Source organism: Herpailurus yagouaroundi, unplaced genomic scaffold (assembly GCF_014898765.1).
Source record: "Herpailurus yagouaroundi ecotype Mexico unplaced genomic scaffold, PumYag 180, whole genome shotgun sequence".
Lineage (NCBI taxonomy): Eukaryota > Metazoa > Chordata > Mammalia > Carnivora > Felidae > Herpailurus > Herpailurus yagouaroundi.
In genome coordinates, this window is record NW_024412411.1 from 13,870,963 (window position 1) to 13,889,948 (window position 18,986).

Here is an 18,986-nt window from a genome sequence, read left to right on the forward strand (position 1 = left end):
ATAACAGGAGCATATAAGTTAATAAAATGAAAATAATAAAGTCAAAGGAAGATCAAGAATTATCAAAGTTTTAAGTATAGGGCATGGGACTTGTAGTACATTGAGAATCTAAGTTTAAAGGCAAGCTGTGTTGTGTTCTGAAGCCTTGAACTAGTTGCTGAACCTCTCTGGGTTATACCATATTTGAAATGGAATTCAACGTCATTACGTTTTTGTTTTTGTTTTTAATCTTTTTTGAGAAGGCTTCATTGAAGTAAAGCACATGAAGTTTCTTTATAAACTCTAATGTTTCAGGTAATTTTAAGGGAACTGGCCACTACCCAGAAAAGGGTACTCTCTCCAGGACAATGGAGAGCAATATACTGGACAGGGTAGTCACATCTACACAGGCCTACTGAAACTGATCAGTGCAGGCAGAAGTGTTTCAAAGTTGGAGTTCAATTCTTCCAGTCCACCCATTTGCTTTGATGATGTACACAGTATTTTTTTAAGTTTATTTAGTTATTTTTTGGGGGGACGGGGCGGGGGAGAGAATGTAAAGCAGGCTCCACACCATCAGTGCAGAGCCCAATGTGGGGCTTGATCTCACAAACCATGAGATCATGACCTGAGCTAAAATCGAAAGTCGAATGCTTAACCTACTGAGCCACCCTGGCACCCGGATTTACACAGTATTCTTAAAACAGAATTTGAAAACCTTTAGAAGGGATATGTGCTTTCCAGCTTACCTGAACCCCCAGTTAATCCTTTTCTGACCAATGAAAAATTTACTACTGCTGCCAAATACTTGGTGAAGAAGCCTTGAGTCTACCGAACACATACACCAGAGCAGAATCGACTCTGTCCTCTCACTGACAGTATGAACAATCTGTACATGTGAGTATCCGTATTAGCCTGGATTTCTCCTTTCTGTAAATGTCCTTGATTTTATATAGTTTTACTATCTTCTCTGCACACTCTGCATCAATTATGTCTTTCTTTTTTCTTTACTATCTCTTTCCTTCTACTCTCCTAGCAACCATTGCCACCGTATTTGCACCCACTGTATTTTCTATAAATATGCTTTAGAAGTTCAATGGCTGTAGGTTATGAATTATAGGTTTTTCTCAACAATGTTTAAACCACTTCAAGTCTAAAAACATAGGTCTAATATTCTGGGCTAGATTGTGGCAGGTGAAGATGTAATTACAGAGCATTATGGCAGGTGTGGTATCAGAGATTCAACTGATTGCTTTGGAGAGACAGAAAAGAGTCATTTGTTCTGCCTGAGAAGGTCAGAGAAAGCTGTACAGAGGAGGAAACAGTATTTGAGGTGGTCCATGAAGAGTGAGAAAAATTCCACAAATTACAAAGAAAGGACAGTGTTTTCAGATAGGGGAGACAGTGTTAGTAATGACATGGAGATGTGAAAATCCAATATATTGGAGAGTGAATTATTTATACACAGACATAATTTGCCAGGGCAGGTTAATAAATCACATTAGGACTACTCTAAGGGAAACCTGCCTAAAGTTCTGTAAAAAGGACTTAGCAGAGAGTAGAGGTACCCAGCTTAAGACTCTGTCCATAACAAATACCTAACAGCCTAGTCTCTATCATTCCATGTGAGGCAGACACAGATAAGGCTTTATAGTCCAACAGGGATAACAACCAGCATGTCACCATGCTTAACTCTTGCCCCACTCATGGTACACAATACTAACCAATCAAGGCACTTACCTCTATGGATACAGCCTCAGAATCCTTCCCAATAGGGATTTCAGTAGGGCCCACTATCAATAGGTCTGAGTTGTAACTTGAAATGAGACCTATTTTCATCTCTGTTCTAGGATATACTAAGAGGGAGGAGTGACCCTAAAAGATATATTTATAACATAGAAATCATTTCACTATACCCATTTTGACATGCAGAGCTATGAATACCTATCTATCTTAGCCTATGTGAGTCAGTGATTCAGAGTAGCCTTCCTGGGGGAGAGAGTCTAGACACTCAATATTTGGAAGAAAATGGCAAATTTCTATCACCTCATATTCCAAATGTAGCCAGATAATCACATAATTAACTGTAGCTTTTCAAAAGTGATGAGCAGTTATCAATTTTAAATTAAGGAAATTGTAGCCTGTATTACTTAACAAAAGCATTCTAGAAACCCAATCAGTAAGTACAAGCTGCATAGAACAAAGCCACCAAATTAATTTACAAAGTTCCTGTAACATATATATAAATTAGCTATCAAAGCTAAAAATGCTTAGAAACAAAAATCCACTTTCACATATTGATTAAATTATTTTATTTATAAGCATAAACAGTTTAGAGGGAAAAAAAGCTCAGGACTGATTGCTCAGACTCTCCAGGGTGAAGGAAACAAACACATTTTTAAAAATCCTCAATTTCACAAGGTATCCTTTGCCAACCCCCTAAGGAGCAACCTCAGAGTCGACTACAGGCTACAGCAGCTGCCTGCCCACTTTCTCAGCAGCAAAAAATATGCTAAGCAGTGATAATCAACAGGGAAGAGGATCAAAAGGTTGACGGAATGATTAAGCAAGATACTCTTCCTTCGAACAGTTTTCCATAGAGGTCGTGAATGATGGAAGCCTGGGGATCTCCAATTTCAATCAATTACATGTGAAACCCACCTATTCTGTGCTCCTTCTTTGGGAGGACCCATTGCTTTAGTCTTTTGGGTACACTGACAACAGGAAAACCATTAAAATCAAGGCAGATTGCTTCCAGAACCTGAGACTGACCAAGTACATTTCTGTCCCTTCCAAACCATTCACAACAAATAAAAGCCCAGGAGCCCATGGAAGGAGACCAAGACAAGATCAGGAAGATTCTCAATCTGTTATGAAAGGGGAAGCTTGGAGTAAGACCTCACCTGGAAGTTATGATTGCTATCAGCAAGATTACACGGAGGGAAGGTGACTGACTTTCATCATAGAATCTAAGCCCCAGGAGGTGTGAGACATGGAAGGGAAATGGCTCTCATTCTACAAACACTAGTTTGGAGTCTTGTCTTGCTACTTCCTAGCTGTATGAGCCTGAAGACATTATTCAATTTCACTGAACCACACTGTTCTCATCTCAGTGAGTCAAATCTGTTTCTTGTCCTGTTTATTTATAGGGTAGTAATGAAGAAATAGTTGGAGGATTATGATAATTGAAAATAAAATTTATCCCATACTGTTTCATTTAATCTTTATTACTATCTTGTGAAGTAGTAGTTATTATACTTTTTTGTTGGGTGAAGAAATGGGACCAGAGAGGGCAAGTGATGTGTCCAGTGTGACCCAGCTGATAAGATCAACAGAGTCCAAGTCTTTATTCAAAAATTAATTGTTCTGGAGCACCTGGGTGGCTCAGTCAGTTGAGCTCCCAACTTCAGCTCAGGTAGTGATCTCGCATTCCATGGGTTTGAGCCCCACATCCGGCTCAGAGCCTGGAGCCTGCTTCTGTGTCTCATCTCTGTCTGCCCCTCCCCAACTTGTGCGCTCCATCTCTCTCAAAAGTAAATATAAACATAAAAAAATATTTTAAAAAAATGTTCTTTTAATTGCACTCTATCAGCCTCTTCAGGTTATGAAGTTCTTAAACTCGTGGGCTGAGCTCCCCTGGTAACCCTAAGTACCTAATACATTTATTACATAGTAGGTAGTCAGTAAAGATTTGATAAATAAATGAAAAATGTTTTAAGTATGGAAAATGATTGAGCTCAACCTACCTAAATAAACAGTGATTTGGTGCATCCTATTGTCAGACTCCTTTTTTCCTAATTCAAAGATGAATAATATTTACTTCCTGGCCTTAAGGGAGTCACAGTAATGAACACATATAGAAACAAAATCCAACTCCCACCATATTCCACTTTTAGTTGTCTTCTGCAGTTTCACACAATACATGGACTCCATTTTGAATGCATGCTGGAAGTGTCTACAGTGACTTCTCTGCTGGTCTTTGATGCTTAGCCAGAATCGGGAGTATGGACTCCTTTAGCTTGCAGAGTGTGAGCCATGGTGAGCCGAAAGAGCAGTTTTCACTTACTGCTTTAGAACTGTTAGGTAAGTAATGCTTCAGTCCCAAGGTTCAAATTTTAGAAGGTATGTGGAACCAAATATTTGCCATGCTTTTAAAGCCAGATTTTCTTTATGGTTTACCTTTGTTACATAAGGTTAAACATCACTACATTATTCAAGAAGGGATTTGACCAGAGTCAAGATTTCTAGAGGACTCAAAATTCAGGGAATTAGAGAAATCTCTAATTCGAATTCTAGACAAGCAAAAGTAGTGATGTTACTACTTAATGCAAAAAGAGGTAGGTGCCTTTGGTATCAACACAGACAGCAAGGAGACTCTGGTGTTGACCTATCTTTAGAATGCAAACGCATCAAGAGTCAGGGAGTAAATGCAGAAAAAGTTGTGAGTGCCTGTCCAATTAATGATTATGGAAGAGAGGTACGTGGCCATCACAGTCACTGAAGATTTGCTAGACTTACAGAGAAGGCATGTCTTATTAGGTCTCCTCCTGATCTAGACAGGATATCCAATAAGGCTATCAAATCTCTTGTTCAAATTCCAGGCTCACCAAGCAATTTGTAGGAATAGAAAAATATTTTAAGTAAATAAGCCTTTTTAAACATATGTATTTTCTTATTCCCCTTGGCCTTTGCTCCATTTAATCAGTCAAGCCATTCTGCATCCATTGCCTCAAGTAAGGGATGACACCAAAACAAAAAAAGGATTCATTTTTTGGCTTTGAGTTTTAAAAGTCTCTCTTAACTGGAGAAACAGAAAGGACTCCCTGTAGACTTGGCAAGGGGTGGGCAGGGCACAGGATGAGAAATGCCAAAGCTGTACATCTCCATGACCAAAAGTCCCCTAGGCTAGGAGGAGGAAGACCTTGGAGAGCAATTAAGGACTGTGTCAAAGTTGCAGACACTTGACAAAGAAAGGATTTCTTAGGCTCAGAGATGGGCTGAGGAGATACCAACCTCCCACACAGACTTGTATGATTCATTTACATAAGGGATCTGTAGCTCAGGGAGGTGGCCAACATCTCAGAAAAAAATGACTGCAAAGCTTATTTACTAGCAAAGTGCCTGGCATACAGTGGAAGCCAATGATCACTAACTTAGTAGGTTCATATCTGGAAATACTATGAGCTTTCAAATTCTGTATTTGGGTACCAGCCCTGAAGACAGTGGCTGAAGGAAGGTGCCAAGCCAGCATTTGGCTAATTCCGCTAAATGATGCTCCCCAAGAAACTTTACATATCTAAGGGAAATCAACTAACAGCAGCGAAGAACCAAGTCACCCTTGTAAGTTTCCACTTTCTTACTTGTTACAGCTGCTGTGAGAGGACAGTTTCTCTGCTTCTGGTATCTCTCTAACCTATCCACAGTGCATGCTGTACAGAACTGAACATACAAGTAATGAGTATCATTCTTATCTCTCTTCCAGGATTCATGGGCTAGAAATAGCCATTAGGCAGTAGCTAGTGAGTAGCCTGTAGTGCCCACAGTGCTGCCTCCTGCTCAGTAAGAGGCTTGCCCTAATTTGAGGATTTTAGATACAGTGAGCAGCACCTAACAAATAGCTGGATATGATGGCTGAGGCTTTTAGTGCCTTCAAGTGTCACAGGCAAGTTGACAAGGTTGAGTTAAGATAGTTCTGTTCAGTGCCATTTCTGAAATCAGTGTGGGTCTGGAAAACTGAGAACTTGAAACTTAGGTAATCCAAATGGGGGAAAATAAACCTCCTCCTTCCTCAATTTGGAATAATGCTTCTATAGAATCTATAACTGTGGCACATTTTATGAATCTGACATACCAAACCAAAAACATGCATAAAATAGGCTACATAACTCAAAATACACATTAAAAGGTCTTCATAAAGTTGAAGCTAGGAGAAATCCTGAAATATATCATTTTGTTTAATGAATTTCCCCATTCATTACTTCTAGACTACACTCTCTGAAGGGAGTGACTGTGTATTTTGAACTTTTGAACTCCAGAGCCTAGTACGTTTGGTATGCTAGATGCCAAATATGTACTCCAGTCAGTGTTTGGTTATAAACCTAAGTAAGCAGACACTAATTTGTGTACTTTGTGAACTTGAATTGGTTTTTCCTAAAGCAGAGTACTAAGAGTATTTTGGAACACTCCCTTTAGTTGTTAGAAAATGAATTTCTGGGAAAATGCCAGTGGAGATACACAGTTCTAGATCAGGATATTAAAAGAGAATCATACGTATACTCAATCAGAACACCGAGATGTGACAACACACAGCATTTCCACTACGCTCATATGGTCCATCACTTTTGGGGAAAAAATGTGGTATAAGCATGAGCACAAAGATGGAATTACTCAATTCCACTAGAGAATGGGGTCTTAACAAATCCTTCATGAAGGTGACCATGAAGTGATTTTTTTTTTTTAATTCAAGTTAGTTAACATACAATGTAGTCTTGGTTTCAGTAGTAGAACCTAGTGATTCATCTCTTATATATGATACACAGTGCTCATCCCAAAAAGTGCCCTCCTTAGTCACCCATTTAACCCATCCCACACACACACCACCCCTCCAGCAACACAGTTTTTTCTCTGCATTTAAGTCTCTTATGGTTTGCCTCCCTCTGTGTTTTTGTCTGATTTTTCCTTCCCTTCCCTTATGTTCATCTGTTGTGTTTCTTAAATTCCACATGAATGAGGGGCGCCTGGGTGGCGCAGTCGGTTAAGCGTCTGACTTCAGCCAGGTCATGATCTCGCGGTCCATGAGTTCGAGCCCCGCGTCGGGCTCTGGGCTGATGGCTCAGAGCCTGGAGCCTGTTTCCGATTCTGTGTCTCCCTCTCTCTCTGCCCCTCCCCCGTTCATGCTCTGTCTCTCTCTGTCCCAAAAATAAATAAACGTTGAAAAAAAATTAAAAAAAAAATTCCACATGAATGAAAACATGGTATTTGTCTTTCTCTGAATTATTTCACTTAGCATAATACACTCTAGTTCCATCCGTGTTCTTGTAAATGATAAAACTTCATTCTTTTTTGTCACTGAGTAGTGTGAAGTGATTCTGGAAGATAAGAAGGTGTTCATCAGCAGTGAGGTAAAGGCAGGACAGCACTACAAGCTAAGGCAGCCAATGGATGCACAGTGGTGTGGAAACATGAAACAGCCTCAGGTATTTGAGGATATACAGAGTTGAGAATACTAGAGTTTTAGGTTCAGTGAGTATTGAGGAAAAGTCTGCAGTGGTGTAAACCAAGAGACCAAAACTTGTAGGATTCCATATGACAAATTAAGGACTTAAAGGTATGGACAATGGAAAGTAATTGAAGTTTGGGGAGACAGTGCAGAATAATCTCATGATGAGATCTAGGTTTCAGGAAAATCACGTCCATCAATCGAGAGGATAGACTGCAATCCTGGAGGTGGAAAGAATCAAACTTATTCTTGTGGTATTCCACATGAGATGCTGTGAGTGTAAACTAAGGCGATAGGGAAGGGAAAGGAGAGAAGAGAATGGACAGTTTCAAATTCCTTAATTAAGCAAGTAGAAAATATGGGTCTTCAGTGTGAGAAATGAGGAGCAGGAGTTGGCTAGGAAGGTTTCATGTTTATTGCTTTGGGTAATTTAAGACACAAAAGTACAATCTACAGAGCTGGAAAATACAGGAAATAGAGCCCATTTTGATGCACGTATATTCAGGTCAGTTGTATACATGCTAAGTTTGGGATACATACATGCCCCCAAGGTGGATACATCAATTTTGAGTCATTAAATACATCATTTTAAGCAAAATTTGAGTGAATTACACCACCCAAGGAGAATGGATGGGGTGTATCAAGACCTGGGAACAGCAATGTTTTAGGGGTAGATGGGAGAAGAGGAGCCTCTGAAGCATCGTGAGAACAGTTAGAGACCAGAGACAAAAAGAGAAAAATCTCTTCCTCTCATTTTCTGCCTCACAAGATCTTGCTCTTTTACAAGTTTTAAAAAATGACCTAGAGAAAGAAAAACTAATATATTACAACTAGCTTTCTGAATATGCCTTTTATGGTTGCTTTCCCCCTTAGATTAATAAGTTATGAGAAAATGACAGAAGAATGGCTTTTTTTGTTTGGCGGGGGAACACCTGGGTGGCTCAGTTGCTTAAGCATCCAACTTGCGCTCATGTCATGCTCTCATGGTTCTTGAGTTGAAGACCTGCGGAGCTCACTTTGCATCCCTTGTCTCCCCACCCCCCTGCTCACTTGCGCTTGCTTGCTCTTTCTCTGTCTCTCTGCCCTTCTGCCCCTCAAAAATAAATTTTTAACAAAAAATGCTTTAAAATTTTCTTTTCTTTAAGAGAAAAATTTGAGTATCATTTCCATTTGGTCACTTCTGATTCACTCCCCAAGAAATTCCCAATGACTGCTGACAATAATGAAGTGAAATGCCAAATAGGTAGATGGATGGTTATATGTGTATCTCTGTGCCTATTTACATATGGTTATCACCATGTACATATAATACACACACACTCTCTCTCTTTCTCTCTCACTTTATTATAGTAACTCACGTGACCCCTCCTACTTGTAATGTGACAAAGTACAAATGTAATAAGCATAAGGACCCTTATCCTTCAGGAGAAAACATCGCCCTCACAGAAGAGCCTATTACACCTTCCAGACAGGAGTTAACAACAATAACAACAACAACAACAACAACAGGAGGTAAACCAATAGTAATTTAGTATCTATTATTTGGAATAACTGTTCTAGTTTCATTTTATTCATTATTTCATTTAATCATCATCTTGAAAAACGTACTGGCATTGGATACACCAAGGATTCAGTTGACAAGTGGGAAACAGTTTTGTGAGGATGACAGCTTTAATACCCCCCATTTCAGACCTGTTTCTTCATACTGTCCTCTCCTCTCAATCACTCAGTTGAACAACAGTCACCCAATGCTGAAACTTAACCATACGTTTCCAACAGTGGCTGCAAATCCAATTCCCCATGAGACTTTTCAAAGTTAATCAAACCCTTCTCTAGACTTCCTATATAAGAATCTCAGGTGGGTTCCTTGATTCTTGTTTTTCTAAAGCACCACAAGTGATTCGGATACTGAATCAGTATCCGAAGTGATACTGATTGGATACTGATTTCCATAGTGATTGGAAATCACTATGATATTCTCAGGAGTTCGAGAAAGTATCTGCCAGGGTGATCTGGAGAGTTATTAAAAATATAGTGGCTGAAGACCCTCACACCCCATTACCCAGATTCTGGTACTTCAGGGACCCCTACCTATAACAAAGGCTTTTTTGGTGCTCACACCTCTAAGAAGCGGAGTTTAAAGAAACCGTGTGATAACTGCTAAATAACCAAGCAGTGAAAGCAGTTATTAAATAGAAATGAAATTAGAATCTCAAAGAGATATCTGTGCCCCATGTTCAGTGCAGCATTATTCACAATAGCCAATATACAGAAAAAACCTAAATGTCCATCAACAGATGAGTATATACAGAAAATGTGGTATATGCATACAATTAAATATTATTCAGTCTTTAAAAAGGAAATTCAGTCATATGCACTAACATGAATAAACCTGGAAGGTATTATGCTAAGTAAAGTAAGCCAGTAACAAAAAGACATATACTATATATGGTAACATATTAGGTATCGGAGATAGTCAAACTCATAGAAGCAGAATGGTGGTTGCCACCAGGCTGGGGAAGGGGGATGTGGGAAGTTGTTGCTCAATGGGTACAAAGTTTCAATCATGAAACATGAGGAAGTTCTAGAGACCCTGTATAACATAGTGCCTATAGTTAAGAATATGGTATCATGTACTTTAAAATATGTTAAAAGGCTAGATTTCATGTTAAGCATTCTTACCATTAAAATACACACCTATACTAGAACACAAGGACATTTTGGGAGGTGATAGATATGTTTAATACCTTGATTATGGGGATATTATATGTATATGTCCATACTCATCAAAATGTACACATTAAATACATGCAATCTTTATATATCAGCTATACATCTATAAAGCTTAAAGAAATTAAAAACATGGTATTTTAAAAGTAAACTGAAAGCAATTATGATTGAGTTTAAACATTCTTCCAATTTGACAATAAATTTCATATATTAAAAAAAATAAATAAACATTCTTGGTGGGGTAAATTTGTTAGATCCATATCATCCAAACCTAGTTATAGAACTATGTATTTCCAATTATTTGGATCTAATTTCTACTCAACTAATGTAGAATTTCAAGTTTTCACTCAAAGGCTTATAACCCATCATATTTCTCTGAAGGCATACTTTTCTTTATCAATACTCTTGAATCTGTAGCTGTGTGCCTGTCCTGATCATGTATCGAAATATGCTTTGTGCTGAGAAATACTGCTTCTGATGCATCCTTCTTTGCAAAAGAATTCATTGCCTCACAAACTATCAGCAATACACTAGGTAGACGTTAGACACTGTTCTAGGCAGCCTTACCACTAGGAAAAACAGGACAGAGTCCTTGCCCTTGAGTATCTTGCAGGTAGCTTGGGAGACAGTCACGTAAACAGACCAACACATCAATGTAGTCAATGCTACAATGGAGTCATGCACATCATGCTATCACAGCAAGGTGGGAGCAGTACCTAGTTCCACCTAGGGAAGTTGGCACTGATTTCATGAAAGAGCTAATATTTAGGATGTGTTTTGAAGGCTGAGTTGGATTACATTTACTTCCTTCTAATTTACATTGCTTTTTAGTTATAATACACCTGAATTTCAAATAGAAGTACAGAATGCACAATGTCACATTTTTTAATTTAATTTTTAGAGAGATAGAGAGAGCGAGCGTGCACAAGCTGGAGAGGGGCAGAGAGAGGGAGACACAGAATCTGAAGGAGGCTCCAGATTCTGATCTGTCAGCACAAAGTCTGACGTGGGGCTCAAACTCTCAAACCGTGAGATCACAACCTGAGCTGAAGTCTGACGCTTAACTGACTGAGCCACCCAGGTGCCCCAATCTCACTTTAAAAAAAAGTCTTAATTCTCTTTACAGGTTCATAGGTAGTTTCCATCATATCAGTGATCTAACTTAAGCTAACAAATGATTACCCTTCTCATCTGAGCAAAAATAGGTGTCTAACTGAAGAGACTGATAAGCAGCTGTGATATATAGATGGCATTATTATGTGGGAAAATTGAGACCTTCAGTAAAGCACCAAGAGGAAAAGGCATGATGTAACTTTTGCTTCTTGAATTAAATCCTGTCTAATTGGCACTTGTAGAAATATGAAGTTGTTAGACCTATTTTGCCATGATAAACAGAATAACATCTCCTTTCCTTCTCTGCAGAGATGTTCATGTACTAATCCCCAAACTTTTGAATAGGTTAAAATACATGGCAAAGGGCCTCTTTGCAGATGGAATTCAGTTAAGGACTTTGAGGTAGGAAGATTACCATTATCTTGGATTATCCAGGTAAACAACAGAATGCCACAAGTCCTTATTAAGAGGGAGACAAAAGGGCCAGGATCAGAAAGGGGTAGATGATGGAAGGAGAAGACAAAATGGTACATTTTGAAGGTGGAGGCAGTGGCCACAAGCCCAGGAATGCATGCATCCTCTGGAAGATGAACACAGATTCTTTCCTGGAAACTCCACAATGAATCCAACACTGCTGACACCTTGATTTTTATACCTGTAAGTCTTGTTTCGGATTTCCGATATCAGGAAATTTAAGGTAATATGTTTGTGTTCCTTTAAACCACTAAGTTTGTGGTAATTCACTACAGCAACATTAATAAACTAAGATATATATATCAAAGCCTTGACAGGACAACTTAAGTTGAGCTCTAAGTATGGAGAGTAATTAATCCTTCCTCAGTTGTAACATTTCTATATGAGAGGTCAAAGATTTCCTAAAGAGAATTGGAGAAAGGATAACTCACTCTCGGTCAGAAATTTTGTCATCTTCAGTCAAGCTATAGCATCCCTGCTATTTTCCATAAATTTTCCAAAGGTAGGTTGAGGTCCATTGAACAACACCTGGACTTTGGGCTCCTTAACCATCTTTCTAAAAAGAACAATTTTAACAGTGTTAAGAATTAGTTAACTGGGTCTCATTTTAGTAAACTTATCAGATAAACTCACAAGCAAGGGATGGCCAATGGTATAATGATAGTCCACAAAACATGGAGCTGGATATTATCATTACCTGAATACCAAAGATACCACCCTTCACCTTAATGACCTTATACATAAAGGTCAAAGAAAGTGTCAAAGCAGAAATAAAAACCTGGAGGTAAAACCCTAGAGAAAACTAAACCCTGGCATCTTCTGTCATTTTTCCTAGCAACAAGAGCCCTGATGAAGATTTTTGGTTTCAATAACCCAACCCCCACTGCCAGGTTTCTTAGTCTGTTTGCTAAAATTATTGTTGTGGCATCAAACAGATGAAACCATCTATGAAAACAAATGACTCTAGGAAGGGATACCTTTTTGTGATGAGGTTTTATTTAAAAAATTTAGACCAAGATAGAAGTCTTATCTTTTGTAAGGAAGAACACTAATGGTATGTTTCATACAAATGTCATTTAACATTGTTTTTTATATGTCAGACACTGTGTTGGGGACTGGAAACAGAACAGTGTTGAAAAATAAAACCTGTCTCTGGCCTCACCAAGCTTAAAATTCAACAGAGAAGACAAAGACACAAGTACAAAGATGCTGAGAAAGTATAAAAGGGAACCCTAACTAGTTTGTGGCTACTCAAGTGTATTAGCTCAGGCTGCCAAAACTAAATAATATAGAATAGGTGGCATACACAATAGGAATTTATTTTTTCACAATTCTGTAGGCTGCAAGTTGAAGATCAGGGTGTCAGTAGGATTGGTTTCTGGGTAATTTCTCGCTGCCTGACTTGTAGACAGCTGCCTTCTTGCTGTGTCTTCACATGGCAGAGAGAGAAACAGATACAGAGAGGGAGATGGGAAGAGAAACAGAACACTCTCTGCTATCTCTCTTATATAGGACTTAACTCCATCATGAGGGCCTTATTCTTATAATCTTATCTAGACATAATTACCTCTCAAAGGCCCGGTCTCTAACTACCATCACACTGGGTGTTAGGGCTTCAACATATGGATTTTAGGGGGACACAATTCAATCCATAGCATCAAGGATGTCCTCATTTGAATCTGTCTGAATTAAGGTGACAACAGAATAGAAGTATAAAATCCTTAGAGTATTCCAAATAAAGGAAGAAGCATGTACAGATTCTAATATGGGTAGGAACTTGATACATTTAGGGAACCAAAAAGGAAGAGCAGTGAGGCTGTAATACAGGGAAAGAAACAAAGACTGGTATGAGACAAGGCTGGCAAGAGGTGATTGCCCACAATTTTTTGTGGTTCTCATTAAAATAATATGCAGATCTTTAAGAAATGAAATGCTATCAACAAATTTTAAGCAGGGACAAATTTAATAGGATCTGTCTCTCATTAATCTCACTGTGGCTTCTATTTGCAATATGGATTGGCATGGGAAAAGAATGATACGGTGAGACCAGTTAGCTGTTCATGTGAAAGATGATCATAATGGCTTGAATTATGCTGATAGCAGAGATGGAGCAAAAGGATACATTCAGAAATATTTAGGAGGTCAGCTTACCCTATATGTGAAAGGTAATGAGAGAGAATGAAGATAAATCAGGGTATCTGGCTTGACCAAATGTCAAAGGAGGGGGAGGAACAATCCCTGGCATGGACGAAGTACAGGGTATATTCTAGAAATGGAGAACACTAGAAAAGAAGTAGATTTATCAAGCAGAAAATAATAGAATGAGTTTTACATTTTTTGGTTTGATACTCCTATAAGGCATCAAAGTGAAGTTGCTGACAACTGGATTTATAGGTGCGCAGTTTCAAATTGAGGTTTTGGTAGAAAATGTAAATTTGGGGTAGTTAATAAACAATAACTGATATAATGGAAATAAGATCACCTTGGGAAAGAATATAGAGGAAGAGTGCTGAGGACATCACTTCGAAGGAAAATATAGCACATGATCAAATGGAACACAAAGGACTCTAGGGCTTTGAACCCAATGTGAATACTTTAGCTTGTAGATGGGGAGGGTAATGCCACTAATAGGTTTTAACATCATGCCTTTCTTTCTCTTACCAAGCAGCCCCATGTTACCTTCAATTCTCTAATTCTTTGTCCTTTTGTGTGTGTGTGTGTGTGTGTGTGTGTGTGCGCGCGCGCGCGCGCGCCATTATTGCCTATCATCATCAGTCAGGTATGCAGTATCTGCCTCCTTTCATCTTGTTCAGTGAAAGCAAAAGTTGTAATTCCCTCTCCTTTCCACTTGCAATTCACCAGTTCTTCTTGACATTTTCCAAAAGTCCACCTTCCAAATAAAGTTCCTGATCATTAGAGAAGCAACTTACCCAAGAATACATAGCTAATATAAGTAGCTCTCTGTAACAAGCTACCAGCTCATTATGTAGGCTAATAGATAAAATCTATCCAGTCATCATGGAAACCAAAACTCCTTTCTAAAGGGAAAAATCTAACAAATGAACTCGGTAAATATTTTCTGTAATGAATTGGATGTAGACCCTGGAAATTGTTTCTCCACTGACTTCCTAACTGTTGAAGGTTGGGTTCACCATGCCAAAGCCTGCTTATTTTTCCCCTCAATAACACAGCAATGACTAGAATGCCAGGTCATCTAGAGACTAGAGAAACCTCAGTGTATAGATTTGAGGCTAGATCGCGTTTGTAAAATAGGAATTGCTAGCTCTTCTCCAGTCAGCATGAATATGAAGCTTCCCACAAGTAAGAGCAAACTCTCCACAAAACTACAGTTGTGAAATGGTTGTGCTCCTTTGGACTGTGTATCTCCTTTCTCTAGCTTCTTAGCAGAGGCTTCTCTGCACCTCTCAGTCACCACCAAAGTGACTATTAGTCAACCAACAAAGATAGTCATGTGCCATTAGCAAAGACACATTACTCCTTTAACCTACTGCTTAACAGCATGAGATGTCTAGCTCAATTGGATGCTTAAAAATAACCAAATATTGGGGCGCTTGGGTGGCTCAGGCAGTTAAGCATCAGATTCTTGATTTCGGCTCAGGTCATGATCTCGCGGTTCATGAATTTGAGCCCCGAATCAGCTCTACACTCACAGTGTGAAGCCTGCTTGGTATTCTCTCTCTCCCTGTCTGTCCCTCCCCTGCTCATGCTGTTTCTCTCTCTCTCTCAAAATAAATTACCTTAAAAAAAAAATCACCAAGTATTTACTGATTGCCAAAACAAAAAAAGAAAACACCCCAAGGAAATACATGACACTTTGGACTATTAAGAAGCATAAACTAACTCTTGATTTCTAGAAAATAGTAACTTACTGATGGCTCAAGACAATTATCCATCACAAGACAATAGGTTAGAAGGCCAATTAAGCTTATGCATTTAAGATAGGGTGGTTAGTGAGAGCTCTTGGAGAAGTGATTTCATGTGTGGTATTTGTGTTCTAATGATTAAGATGTCAAGAGGCAGGGTGAAGGGAGAGATATAGGTCAATCTGATTAGTTAAGGACAATGTGCTTTTGCAATTATGGATAGCAGGAACTAGGTATGTGTGTTTGAAGCAAAAGTATTGGGTTATAGGGCTGGAGGTTCAATTGTCAGTATCATTTATTGACAATCCTGTGCTCACTTCAGCAGCACATAAAGTTGGAATGATACAGAGAATATCAGCATGGCCCCTATGCAAGAATAGCACACCAATTATTTACTGACAATCTCTACAATACCATAGCCATGCTTTTTGAACATATTTTGTATGTTACCCACCAAAAATATGGGGCAACTACTGCCCATTTATTACAAAGTATTAATTTCAGAATACATTTTGGTTCAAATACAAATAGGTTCAAAATATATTTCAATACATTTCAATCCAAGCATGAATGATATAAAGCTCCTTCTAATCCCATCTTTCCTGTAGCAGTGAATTCCGGTACTCAAATGGGGAGAAAAAAGTCTAGCATAATTTATACTAACAGATGTTTCTAGAAAAAATCCACATCAGTGAAAGCCTAGGAAAATAACCAACTTCAAAAGCTTTTAACAAGCAAGCTGAAAATAAGAAAAGTACTATGAAGTGATTTTTTTTAAAGAACAATCATACTATGAATCACTTGGGACAAAGATAATACAGTAGTCATAGTAGATGAAAATGAATGGAGAGGAAACAGCTCACCAGAGAGAAAGCAAGTACTTACTAGAGGAAAGACATCACTATAAAGCTGCACAGAGAACCCCAAGCCTGACTAAGAAATAAGCAGGAAAAAGTAAGCAGAAGGCAGAAATGGTTCACCCCTGCTTCTAAGACAAAAACAGACTCCAGTGGAACAGAGAGGTCACTCAAAGCATCAAACACTTCCAACTGGGAATACCTATTGAAACAAGCAGACAGTAAAGTGCCCAGCCATCCTGGTGACTTATTTCAGAACACTTCTTCCTATGTCAGTCTGCCATCTGCCCAGCAAATTAAAGGACACATGAGTAATTTTAGGGCCACAAACAACCTCAGACATGGTTGCTTTATCCTGAATTTTTGACAAGGTGTATTTCCACCATTCCAGTTTTCATAAATGTAACGTTATTAAAGTTTAAGTGTGTTGCCTTGCAGACATTTATCATAAATTACGATTTATTAAATGGTATAATATAGACCCTGTTTTCTATGTAATTTCTATGTATTTCTATGTAATAAGAACTCTACGACATCCCTTTATTTCAAAGCAAACTATCTAAGAAACTGAGGTCATGGGCATAGTTAAATGTTTTAGCCCTTTTCCCACAATACCCAAGAGTGTTCAGAATGCTTGATACTTTGGCATTAGTTGACTCTGAGGAGAGTACACATGAAAATTTAGTTTGGCCCAAATTCTTCCAATAATCTCTATCTCTAGACTTGCAGTATGAAATAATTAAGAAAATGAACCATTAACTTTTTCATCTCTTCAATAAGCATTTATTGAGCACCTACTATTAGGCAAGGCCCATTTCTAGACACTAGAGATAGAGATAAAAATCTAATGGAGCTTACATTTGGTGGGCCAGATGTAATTATAAATAACAGTATGAGGAATGTGAGAACACATCAAAAAATAAAACTGCAGCATATTGCAACCAACTGAAGTATATAATTTGCCATCATATCTTCAAACTATCCTAGGAGTGTTAGGGCTTAAGTAAGTTGGGGACAACAAAAATTAGAAAGTGCCTGCTGATCAGACCTGGACAATGTGCCAGATGTGACCTTTGCCTTGACATTTGCAAAGTTTCCTATTATCTTATCCTGACAATAGGTTAAGAGTCTTGGTTTTGAAAACATTCCAAGATGTAACTTTAAAAACTCAAATAAAATAACTTGTTATTCACTCCCAAGACTTTTAGCACTTCATTTTAAAAAATCCAATGAAGAGATTAAAAGGAAATAGTTCAATTTTTCTTTCCCAGAAATTGCTATGCCAAATCATTTCTGGAGATAATTACAGACATGATTTCAGATATTTGGCATGACACATTGTTTCAGTAAAAATCTAGATAATAGGGTATAATAATGATAGGTTTGCAATAGTTTTAAGTCAGATTTGCTTATATCATAACCTTCTAATTAATTTTTTGAAATATTGATCTGGAACTCTATTAAAGTAGATATAAACCTTACCAAAAACCTTATTTTTATGAAATGGATAAAAATTTAGGGTTTTTTGGTTTATCTTTTTAACCTAAAATGAAATAAGACTTTCCACAAGTAGATCAGAACATGGCAATAAACTCAAGTACTTAGTTAACTGACAGAGGTAAATTTGGTTGCTACTTCTGTCGACCTCTGGTCTCTTCTTTACCTCTCCCATCCTCCATAGTTCAGAACTTTTCTTCTTCACAGCCACATGTTTTGGGGACTCATCTCTCAGGTGCCCATCTTAAAAGTCAGGGTGCCCCAAGTGGGGAACAAATCCTTTTTGCTCCAGGAGAAGCTCCAGGTTTTGAGTTCTTTCCCGATTGTAGGTCACCACACCAGGGGTGAGGTTTATGGGGAGACTGTGTCTCAGCCTTTCCTATCTACTTCTATATGGTTTCCTTCTCATGTGCCTGATATGAAGGGGCTGCTTCACTAGTTTTTTCAGTTTGGTTTTTTTCCCCCCCAAAGCAAATGGTTCCATATATAGCTATAGATTTGGTGTCTGTAGGAGGAAAGTAGTTCTGGGTCTTCCTACACCATTATCTTGGACCAGAACCTTGAAATTGATCAAACTTTACTTTCTACATTCTTTCCTGCTATTCTTGGAACCATCACTTGGATACTTTATTACCACTCCTCTTCATCTCCTGCAAGTGATTTGATCCTTTATGAAAAGATAAAACAGTTGTCTCATCAGTCAGGAATCTTTTCCGTATGTCCTTTTTTCTTTCTTTCTTATTTCTTTTTTTGAGAGAGCAAGAGAGAAAGAGCAAGAGGGGAGGGGCAGACAGAGGGAGACACAGGATCTGAAATAGGCCCCAAGCTCTGAGCTGACAGCACAGAGATGGATGAGGGGCGCGAACCCACAAACCGTGAGATCATGACCTGAGTCAAAGTTGGGTGCTGAACCAAGTGAGCCACCCAGGCATCCCTGTACTTTATATAAACATTGCATTCTTAAGCACCTTAGTCAACATTTATATCCTATAACATCAGTCAGCATTGATGTTTCACTTTCTCTTCTCTTTGGAGGCATTTTAACAGCAATAAAAAATGATTGTAACATTCATTTTCCTTTTCTTTGTCTAGTGTGAGTTTTCACTTTTGTAGCTGGAGACATCTGGGCAAACAAATATCTACCAACCTGCCTAAAGCTTCTCAGTGTCAGCTTCCCAACAGAAGGGAATAGGGTAAATGAAGACAAACACATTTGTGAAATTTCTCTTTGTG

The 18,986-nt window shown here is 38.4% G+C and overlaps 1 protein-coding gene and 1 pseudogene across 1 annotated transcript in view; one reads left to right on the plus strand and one right to left on the minus strand.

Moving 5' to 3' along the window:
• Positions 1–18,986, minus strand: part of DLG2 (discs large MAGUK scaffold protein 2) — a 2,103,489-nt gene that overhangs the window by 1,372,179 nt on the left and 712,324 nt on the right. The window lies entirely within an intron of this gene.
• Positions 15,709–15,806, plus strand: LOC121039553 (uncharacterized; annotated as a pseudogene).